Source organism: Amia ocellicauda, chromosome 12, assembly GCF_036373705.1.
Source record: "Amia ocellicauda isolate fAmiCal2 chromosome 12, fAmiCal2.hap1, whole genome shotgun sequence".
NCBI classification, from domain to species: Eukaryota; Metazoa; Chordata; class Actinopteri; order Amiiformes; family Amiidae; genus Amia; species Amia ocellicauda.
The window spans coordinates 22,945,922-22,958,021 of NC_089861.1; positions in this window are offsets into that span (position 1 = coordinate 22,945,922).

Sequence of the window (12,100 nt, forward strand, 5' to 3'; positions counted from 1 at the left end):
TTTCTAAGCCTTGTTTCTTGATTGCCTTCCTGTGTATTTTTGGCCTCTTGCTTCCTTCTCTCGTTTACCCCTTTCGGATCTCCCTACTAGCCTGTTCGCTTGATCGTTTGACCTGGACTGTCCCTGTTTATGCTCTCTCGTTTTGCCCTTATTGGATTATCTGCTTCAACTCTAAAAGCCTGCACTTTGATCCTTTCCTTTGGTCCTAGAGGACGTCACAGAAGACTTCGCCTTTAACATGGATCCAGCGGCTTTACCTGTCGTTGCGGCAGCTTTGACGGCTCAGGGGGCATTATTGGGAGAACACGACACGATGCTACGTCAGATCAACTCCACTTTGGAACAGCTAATGGGGAGATTACCTGCTTTATCTCTTGAGCCCACAAGACAGACAACGCATGAAGCAACCCCAGGCTCGTCAGCTTCTCCAGTTCCAGATAGACCTGTACATTTGGCCATCCCAGACAAATATGACGGCTCACCAGACCGCTGCGAGGGTTTTATATTACAGTGCTCCCTTTATTTCACCCATTTACCAACTTCCTTCCCTTCTGATGATGCTAAAATCGCCTTTTTTATTACTCTACTTACCGGAAAGGCACTTCGGTGGGCATCAGCTGTATGGGCTCGTAAGGGTGAAGTAACAAGATCTCTCTCAGCTTTCCTTAAAACATTTCAAGCAGGTTTTCCATCATCCGACAGCTGGAAAGGATGCTGGTGAACAACTGTTCTCTCTCCGTCAGGGTACCTCTTCTGCCGCTGAATATGCTCTGGAGTTCCGGACCTTGGCCGAGATAAGTGGATGGGGTGAGCCTTCTTTAATCTCTCTTTTTCGTCGTGGCTTATGTGATGATTTACAAGCAGAATTAGCTTGCAAGGGAGACGCACTTGATCTGGAACAGTTAATTCAACTTGCCATTAGACTCGACAACCTTATGAGATCCCGAGGCAAACGGTCATCGTCTGCTACATCCCGGTTATCCACCAGATCTTCTTTCAAGCCTAGCCCTGAGAACCAGAAGCCATGCAGATAGGAAGGACTCGACTACCTGCTGAGGAAAGACAGAGGAGGATACAACAGTGCCTCTGTCTGTATTGTGGTCAATCCGGTCATTTCCGAGACGCCTGTCCTAATCTTCCTGGATCTTCTTCGACCACTCCACAGAAATCGGTGAGTACTTGTCTCCTGATAACACCTGCTCAGAGTATGCTCTCAGTACGCATCCAGCTCCACACCCAACACATCTTTTTGTCTGCTTTAGTAGATTCGGGGTCCGCGGGGAACTTCATAGACAGAAGAACCACGGAGCGTTTGAACCTTCCTCTCTCACCGTTCTTGCCACCACTTAATGTCAGAGCTATCAACAACCAACCCATCAGTTCCAGTCCAGTTTCACTGAAAACCAAGCCAATCACCATGTCCATCGGAAAATGACATTCTGAAAAACTGCCTTTTTTAGTGATTGATTCCCCTGGAGCTGACATAATACTTGGACATCCCTGGCTTGTACATCATAATCCCATCATTTCTTGGATCAAGGGGACTATTATTTCTTGGGGAGAACATTGCCTTTCTAATTGTTTTTCTTACCTTTGCAGAGCCACCCACATCGAGAGTCCGTTTCTATCCACACCGCCCGAGTTTCCATCAGAATACAAGGATCTGGCTGCTGTGTTTATCAAATCCCGAGCCTCCTCTCTGCCTCCACAACGTCCTTGGGATTGCGCAATTGATCTTCTCCCTGGCTCTACTCCACCTCGGGGCAGAATCTTTCCTCTCTCTCTTCCAGAGTCGCAGGCCATGGAGGAATACATCAAGGAGGCTTTAGCACAAGGCATAATTCGGCCATCCACTTCACCTGCTGCGGCAAGCTTCTTCTTCGTGGCAAAGAAAGATGGTGGTTTAAGACCCTGTATTGACTATATGGGTCTTAATTCGCTTACGCTCAAGTATAGATATCCTTTACCTTTAGTTCCGGCTGCCCTGGAACAGGTAAGAGGAGCTCGGTACTTTACAAAACTTGATCTACGTAGTGCATACAATCTAATCCGGATATGAAAAGGAGATGAGTGGAAGACGGCATTTATTACTAACTCGGGACACTATGAATATTTAGTCATGCCTTTTGGTCTGGTCAACGCACCTTCAGTCTTTCAAGCTTTTGTAAATGAGGTATTACGACCTTATCTTCATCGCTTTGTGATAGCCTACATTGATGATATTCTGATCTACTCCTCTACTCTCTCTGAACACATCTCCCAGGTTCATCAGGTGCTTCAATGTCTAATACAAAATGGACTCTACGTCAAGGCAGAGAAATGTGAATTTCACCAACAGCGCGTGGCTTTTCTTGGATACATCATTGATGCCAGTGGAGTTCATATGGATCCTGAGAAGGTGAAAGCAGTTACTGAGTGGCCTCAACCTCAAACTACTAAAGAGTTGCAACGTTTTCTGGGTTTTGCTAACTTTTACCGTCGCTTCATCCGAAACTTCAGTTCGGTCGCCTCTCCTTTAACCTCTCTTTTAAAGGGCTCTGCTCGTCGTTTATTATGGACGGATTCTGCTGAAGTCGCCTTCGACAAACTCAAGTCCCTGTTCACCACTGCTCCAGTCCTCAAGCACCCAGACCCTAATCTCCCTTTCGTTGTGGAAGTAGATGCTTCTGAAAATGGCGTTGGGGCAGTGCTTTCTCAACGACACGGTCAACCACCTAAGCTTCATCCCTGTGCATTATTTTCTAAGAAATTATCACCTGCAGAGAGGAATTATGACATCGGTAACCGGGAGCTCTTGGCAGTGAAATTGGCCTTTGAGGAGTGGAGGCATTGGCTGGAGGGATCAAAACACCCTTTTCTGGTACTCACCGATCATCGAAACTTGGAATATATTCAAGCAGCAAAACGCCTTAACCCCCGTCAAGCGCGCTGGGCTTTGTTTTTCACTCGGTTTCAATTCACCCTGACTTATCGCCCAGGATCCAAGAACATCAAAGCAGATGCACTCTCCCATCAGTTTGACTCTGTTCATGAACCTCTGTCTGATGATCCCATTCTACCTTCTACCTGTATTGTCGCTCCTATCAAATGGAATTTCTTGGATCAACTTCAAAGGGAACTTTCCTCTAATCCTGCCCCTTCCACATGTCCTTCTAATAAGATATATGTACCTTCATCCAAGCGTCACACACTCCTTCAATGGATTCATTCTAACCCTACTTCTGGACATCCAGGGATTCATCATACCATTACCTTGCTAAGACAGAAATTCTGGTGGCCCACTCTGGTACAAGATGCTACCCAGTTTGTCAATGCTTGCTCCATCTGTGCCCAGTCTAAGTCTTCACGACATCCCCTCTCTGGTCTCTTGGAACCTCTTCCAATTCCACAGTGCCCCTGGTCACACATTTCTATTGATTTCGTTACCGACGTTCCTAGCTCTCAGGGTTATACTACCATTTTAGTGGCAATAGATCGTTTTTCTAAATCATGTCGGCTTGTACCCTTACAGAAGCTTCCCACTGCTCTTGAAACTGCAGAGGTCCTGTTCCATCATGTGTTTCGCATTTATGGGATTCCCAAAGACATTGTGTCTGACCGAGGTCTCCAATTCACATCCCGCGTCTGGTCTGCATTCTTCAAGGCTCTAAATATTAAGGTCAGTCTCACCTCCAGTTATCATCCACAATCTAATGGACAAACAGAACGTCTAAACCAGGAGATCATACGCTTTCTTCGATCCTACTGCAATACTTCCCAAGATGATTGGAGTCATTTTTTGCCATGGGCAGAGTACGCCCAGAATTCCCTAACCAGTGCTTCTACAGGCCTCACCCCCTTTCAGTGTGTCTTAGGATACCAACCGCCTCTGTTTCCTTGAAATGAGGAATCCACCGAAATCCCAGCAGTTGATGATTGGTTCCATCGCAGTGCTGATGTCTGGAATGCAACACATGTCCATCTCCATAGAGCTATCCGCCATCAAAAAACTTTGGCAGACCGTCATCGACAACCTGCTCCGCAATATCATCCAGGACAGTTGGTTTGGTTATCAACTAGAGATATTAAACTTAAACTCCCATCCAAGAAATTGAGTCCTCGCTTCATCGGTCCCTTTCCTATCCTCTGACAAAATAATCCAGTCACCTATCGTCTCCAGTTACCTCCTCACTACAAAATAGCATCATCATTTCATGTTTCTCTGTTAAAGCCTGTTCGCCCCGATCCCTCCTCTCCTTCTGATTCTCCTCAGGTCTCTTCTTCTATTCCGCCTCCTCCTCCCTTGGATCTCGACGACGGTCCGGCATATGCAGTCAGGACCCTGTTACGGTCTCGTCGCCACAGAGGACGCCTGCAATACTTGGTCGACTGGGAGGGGTATGGTCCTGAAGAACGCTCTTGGGTTTTTGCCTCAGATATCCTGGATCCGTCTCTCATTGCGGACTTTCACAGGGCTCATCCCACTGCTCCTGCTCCTCGGCCTCGTGGCCGTCCTCGCCGCCGTCTTCGCCGCCCTGGTCCGGCCGAGGCCGATTCTGGGGAGGGGGGTACTGTCACGGTCTCCCCTGTTTCTACCTTCGTTCACCACCAGAGGTCTCCCTCTCCCGAATACTAGTTTAGTGCTTCTCCTTTCTTTTATCCAATCAAACCAGTCTTTCCACATTCTTCCCTACCAGGTGCACCTGTTCTGTCCTCCTCTCCTATCATTGGTCAATCCTTCATTCACCTTGTTCAATCCCTCTCTCCTTCACAGTACTTAAACCCCTCTGTTTCCTAGATTCATCACGAAGTCTTGCATTCTCTCCTGGATCACTTCTAAGCCTTGTTTCTTGATTGCCTTCCTGTGTATTTACACTAAACCCCCCTCTCCCCATGCAAGTTTAGCAGATAATCTCCGATACACACAGCACAAATACCAATAACTAAATAACTAATAACTAACTAGTTATAAAACTAATAAAACCTAATTAAAACCAAATTAAAACCTAAACTGACCCTTTCCCCATGGGTAGTTTCTTATCTAAAAACAGGGGTCGAATATACACCAAGTCCAGGAAGAGAACAAAACGTATACTGTCTGGTCTCCTGAGCTCAGGCCGCCATAAAGTCCTCAGGTTCCACTGTCTGTTGCCAAGAGTCCAGAGTCACTCCCAGGCTGGTGGAGTGGGTCCCTGCTGCAATGTGTGTCTGAAGCGGTGTCACCACAACCCTCAAGAAAAAGGAGAGAAACCAAGGCACAGAGGGAGTGCTATACAGATCAGGCTGAGTAAGTAGAACTACACACCACCAGTTGAACTTATAATGTACATCCCTCAACTCTCCCTTCTCCCAGCCTGTCTCCCTCCTGCAGGCACGATGCCCCAGGCTCGATCTCGCCACCAGCGCTGCTCCTCAGAACCCTCCCTTCTCCACCGACTCTGTAAGACAGTGGCAGTCTCCAAAATACTAACACTGCTGTTAGGAAGTTATTTTTGCAGGTGAACAGGGCAAGACTCTGATCCGGCAGCCTACAGAAGTGTCTCAATGCATTCCTAATAAGTTTGAGATCCAAATAATCAACTTATATAAACTCCATCCATATCAGTCCAATCCTGTGGATGACTTCAGTCACACCGCTGATCTGACACACTCAGGCTTTGCTGCCAGGTCTCATCCTCCTGCTTGCACTATTCCTGGCTCTTTGCTGAAAATGCAGACTGGCTGCTTTTAAAGACAAGTTCATGGTCTGGAACAGGGAGGCGATTGGTTGAAATGTATTTGACTGATTGCTCAGGAGGAGATCATCCAATGAGGAGAGGTGTGTTGGAATGTGTGAATGCCACATTCCTAATGAGTTAATTAATGTACAATATCCACAGGACTAAAACCTGAATTCTTCTGAACGCTGAGGTTGATCTTGTGTCAAACAGGGTTTGAGTGGGGTTACAGGTTGGGTTTGGGATCAGGGTTAAACATGATCATCTGAGCTCAGAGGTCATGTGACCAGATTCTGGAGTTAATCTAGTGATATTCTAATTCATTTCTGCCATTGTACAATATGAACCATTTTATTTTGAATGTATTTAGAGAGTACTCCCCATCTCGAGGAAAAACTGCATCAGAAGAAAATGCACCTTCAGGTCTGTGCATTTCTCTGTGAAGATCCCAGCTGATGTACACAGACCAAACACCAGGAGGGAGATGAGCATGGTCAACATTTCAATTTTGGTGAATGGAAAGGCTATTGGTCAGGTCATCTGTAGGAGCATAAAGCTGTGTAGCTGTGATTTGTTCAGCGATTTCCTGAATCAGGAGCTATAATCACTATAGTCACTCCCTGGGTTAAGTAACACCCGACTTTACCATGACCCTAAATGTTCCCATAGGCTCTACATTGGAGTGTTGGATTTCTGACTTGTGCAAAAAATGTATTACGTAGCAGCACCCTTATGTAAATTGGGGAGTGTCTGTATTTTGACACATCTTTTTCAATTTACCAGTGAAATATCTACAGGGTTGCTGTAATAATTTAAAATTGTTGCAAAAAACAGAACTTGGAATTTATTGCCTTGAAGTTGCAATAAAAAAAATTTTTAAATGCTATCAAATATGTAAGGCACTGAATGGATAAGATAACATTATTCTGAAATCAGAAGAAGTTATAATATATATATAACCACCACAGTCCAGTAAATCTGCCACCTTCCCATACTTTAGCGCACATATGATGTGATATGTTTTTTTTTTTTTTTTATGAAGCACAACTGAAAGGTTCCTCTTAGGTTTGGCACCAGGGGTCCAATATGCATATGGTTTGCGGGTAGAAAAGGATGGCGTTAAATACGTGCACAGCGCCAGGCCAGCACACAAGCAACAATAGGAAGTGTGGAGCGGTCTTTGTTTTTATAAATGGTTGTAGGTGTGCTGCACCAGAACAAGTCCCTAACACACCTCCTTTTTTAATGAATAGCAATATATACATACATGCATACATACATACAGGGCAGCAGCTAGGAATTATGGGGGCCTGGCCTGGACAAGTCCTTGAATTGATTTTACAAGCTATGTTACAATGCCATAAAATGTAATACTATAGTTTCATGCATGAATAATAATAATAATAATAATAATAATAATAATAATAATAATAATAATAATAATAATCATACCTCTATAGGCTGTTTGTCCTGTCTCCTTCCTTGTGAATGACAGAACACACCACTGTGTCTTCCGGATTGCAAAGTCCTGAATGATGAATTCGAAGTCAATTTTGTGAGCAAATTGCCATTGGATTGACACTATAGCCACGGTGTTTGATTATATGTTTTCACTTCCTGATTAAGGAATTAAGGAATTAAGCTGATTAAGTAGACAATGTTTGATAGCAACAGCTTTCCTCTGCCTAACAAGTCGTGCAATAAATCTGAAATATGCAACCAGTAATCAGATCAAATATTCACATATCCCTGTGATCACCCAGATGAAGGTTAGTTTTAAAGTAACCAACAGTTCAATGTTTAACTAACAGTTTGCTAATGACTCATAATTGTATGCTAATTTAGTTACTTGGTGTTTGGTAATGAAGGGCCTACTTTTCATCAGCAACACTGACTCAATGACAAACAAGTAATTCATAAGAACACAACTGATGGCACCTTTATTCATAGCACCTAGTTTCTAAGTAATTAATCATTTGATTGTTAATCATAAATATAATAAATTATGTCTCAGGCAGTCATTCATGCAATGGTATGCAAAATTATGATCCTACTAAACAGCTACTTCAATTAGGGTATAATCATTTAGTATTCAATTATTTATTTATCAATCATTGGACACCTATTTGGGGGTTGAAAACAAACATTTTAGCACTTTGTCAACAATTATTAAATGATCAATATGTTTTGATTTTAAATGTAGCCAGAAACATAATCAGAAAGTAGCAACAGAACTTGCCAAGGAGTGGTGGATGGGTTGACAACCTGCTGCTTAATGGCATTGCAGCACAACATTGTTAATGACTGTACTGTTAATGACATTGTTAATGTTAAGGCACACGTGTGTTACACCATATCGTGGTAACGTAATATTGTACGACACTGAAATGCTTTTATTTATTTATTGTTAAATTAAACTTTCTGCTGGTTTAACTGAATTGGGTGTAGATTTATATGGACTCAGTTTGACATTTTGGCACTGGCTAGGGCTGGAGTTCAGGCTGGTATTTGGGTCTAAAATGAGGCCAATGCCCTGTTGTTGTGATACAGTGGGTTATTGTGAATAATCTCTCCTCTCTAATGATTGAACATGGCAGATTAATTCTTGTATCAGCATCAACTGAAAATGTGGATGTTTAAGAAATAAATCACAATAAAAAAGGGAACATTGAAAATGATTAATATTGCCCAACCAGTTAAAATCAGTTTAGTTTTAATATGCCATATAGATGAAGATAGGAAAGGTCCAAATCCTGCATTATGATTGGCCAGAGTGAAATAGAGTGACATCACTGCCTTACTGTAACATGGCGCATTGTGACATATGCGGTATCCATGACAGCTACTTTAGAATGCTTCACATGTATTCTAATGGTCAACCAGTCCATACAGAGAGACACACCTTCTCATTGTTAACCAGAGCATACAGATAACCTAAAGAGAGCGCCAAGATGTGCAGAGTTTTTGTAACACAGAAAGTTAAAAAATGTTTTGGGCCAATTCCAAAAAAAACAGGCCTAGTTGGCTATAGAAATATCCATGGAGATCGATGAAATGGAGGAAGAACCCATTGAGATTGATTTAAAATTTCCTGTAGATGTGGAAATGTTGACTGTGGCTCCCCTGGCTATTCCACTCAAGTACAAGTCCAGGAGAAGATGGAGCCACAGAATGCGCCCATACTGACACAGTTAACTGGGCATGGTCCTCTCCTTCAAGGCCAGGTCCATCTGCTGGTCTCTCTCCTCCGTCCCCGAGGCTGTGCTGCTGGAGGCTCAGCCAGAGGGCTTCACAGAGGATGAGGAGATGAAGAACTCGACCTCACTGTGGAAGCAGACAACAGCTTCCTCCTCTTCTTCAAGGCCAGGCCCAGCTGCTGCCCTCCCTCCTCCATCCCCGAGGATGTGCAGCTGGAGGCTCAGCCGGAGGACTTCACAGAGGAGGAGGAGATGAAGATCTGGACCTCACTGTAGAGGCAGACAGCAACCTCCTGCTCATGCTCCTATCCTTCAAGGCCAGGTCCATCTGCTGGTCTCTTTCCTCCGTCCCTGAGGCTGTGCTGCTGGAGGCTCAGCCGGAGGGCTTCACAGAGGAGGAGGAGATGAAGATCTGGACCTCAATGTGCAGGCAGACAACAGCCTCCTGCCATTTTCCAAGTCCAAGTGTATTCGACCCATGCTTTCTCTTTTGATGACGCCTTTTGGATTTCCTTGATTGTCTTGTTCGTTCGATCGCTTGACCTGCCGACTGTGACTGCACTACGCCTCTTGCCTAGCCCTATTGTAACACACACCAGATTCCTGACCCTCAGTCAGTTTTCTGACATATTCCCACTACCTGCATTTCGATCCCCTTCTCTCCTGTCAATCGAGATCCCCAAGAGTGACAGAGGGGGCGAAGGCTTCCTGGTGATGGCCTCTGCACTGCCCAACACCCTGATGGCCACCATTCGGTGAGCTGCACCTCCCACATCCAGGCACTAGACGTGTGCATGGGGCCCATGCTGCAGGACTTCCTGCAGCAGAAGTGGAGTGCCTGTTTGGGGCAATAAATAGAAAAACTAAATGGAAAATCAAATCTCTAATAAAAGAGTAAAAATATATTTTGTGGTTCTTGTTTTCCATCTTTGTTATTCCATTTTCTTGAACTGGTTTGATTACAAATGCATCCAACTATGTGTCCACAACTTGATTTTTAAAGGGGAATTTCAAATGGTTTGTATTTTTTATTTTTTTACAGTTCATTACACACCTTGCATTTTATTTGTGTGTGGGGGGAGAGGGTGGGGATGGAACTGAACGAGCCTGTATTTAAAAAAATCTTGGCTATACTATTTATGCCTTCCTAGCGCTTCCTGCCCTGATTTTTGTAACTTGTTGTGATGTTCCATTTTGTAGTAAACATTTCAGTTAACATAGCACTAATCATGTTGTCTTGTGCAGTAGGGTAGGCAATGCTCCAGGCTTGCTGGATCCGGCTCTGGAGTGGCTCCAGAGTCTCAGTTCTAGCTCCAGGCCGACTTAAATCAAATGATGACATTTGCAAAAGTCAACACTGAGATCCCATCATTTGAAAAAACTCCTCCCCTGAACCCATATGAGTACTTTTACAAGTATGTGCCAGCTGAGATGATGGCATAGATCAGCAGTTCCCAAACATTCTGGGTGGCGCCCCCCCAAAAACATTTGAGTCACAGCTCACTCCCCCCCCTCATGTCTCACACGGTCATATTTATATATATTTTTTTGAAAACCCTAATGCTTAACAAGGATGAATACCCTTTAATATTTTTTTGCATTTCACTTTTCACTATTTTATTTGGCCATTTACATTGGAATCTCTCTGCATGAACCTATTCTTACTCCATCTAGTGCACTCCATCTAGTGCTGCTCACTCAAATTAATGAGACGGGTGAGGCCTCTTTCTATTTCATAAGATTTTACACATTTTATATATACACTCACCTAAAGGATTATTAGGAACACCCGTTCAATTTCTCATTAATGCAATTATCTAACCAACCAATCACATGGCAGTTGCTTCAATGCATTTAGGGGTGTGGTCCTGGTCAAGACAATCTCCTGAACTCCAAACTAAATGTCTGAATGGGAAAGAAAGGTGATTTAAGCAATTTTGAGCGTGGCATGGTTGTTGGTGCCAGACGGGCCGGTCTGAGTATTTCACAATCTGCTCAGTTACTGGGATTTTCACACACAACCATTTCTAGGGTTTACAAAGAATGGTGTGAAAAGGGAAAAACATCCAGAATGCGGCAGTCCTGTGGGCGAAAATGCCTTGTTGATGCTAGAGGTCAGAGGAGAATGGGCCGACTGATTCAAGCTGATAGAAGAGCAACTTTGACTGAAATAACCACTCGTTACAACCGAGGAATGCAGCAAAGCATTTGTGAAGCCACAACACGTACAACCTTGAGGCGGATGGGCTACAACAGCAGAAGACCCCACCGGGTACCACTCATCTCCACTACAAATAGGAAAAAGAGGCTACAATTTGCACAAGCTCACCAAAATTGGACAGTTGAAGACTGGAAAAATGTTGCCTGGTCTGATGAGTCTCGATTTCTGTTGAGACATTCAGATGGTAGAGTCAGAATTTGGCGTAAACAGAATGAGAACATGGATCCATCATGCCTTGTTACCACTGTGCAGGCTGGTGGTGGTGGTGTAATGGTGTGGGGGATGTTTTCTTGGCACACTTTAGGCCCCTTAGTGCCAATTGGGCATCGTTTAAATGCCACGGCCTACCTGAGCATTGTTTCTGACCATGTCCATCCCTTTATGACCACCATGTACCCATCCTCTGTTGGCTACTTCCAGCAGGATAATGCACCATGTCACAAAGGTCGAATCATTTCAAATTGGTTTCTTGAACATGACAATGAGTTCACTGTACTAAACTGGCCCCCACAGTCACCAGATCTCAACCCAATAGAGCATCTTTGGGATGTGGTGGAACGGGAGCTTCGTGCCCTGGATGTGCATCCCACAAATCTCCATCAACTGCAAGATGCTATCCTATCAATATGGGCCCACGTTTCTAAAGAATGCTTTCAGCACCTTGTTGAATCAATGCCACGTAGAATTAAGGCAGTTCTGAAGGTGAAAGGGGGTCAAACACAGTATTAGTATGGTGTTCCTAATAATCCTTTAGGTGAGTGTATTTTCAACTATTCGGTCTCATCCCTAATTATATATATATATATATACACACTCACCTAAAGGAGAGTTTAGAGGCTTTCCCGCTTTCATCTCATTGGCTGATTACTCTCTCCGATTCGTCGGCTATGCGGATTGTCATAGAGTAGCATCATATATATATATATATATATTTATATATATATATATATATATATATATATATGTTTTATTTATTAAGGGAAACT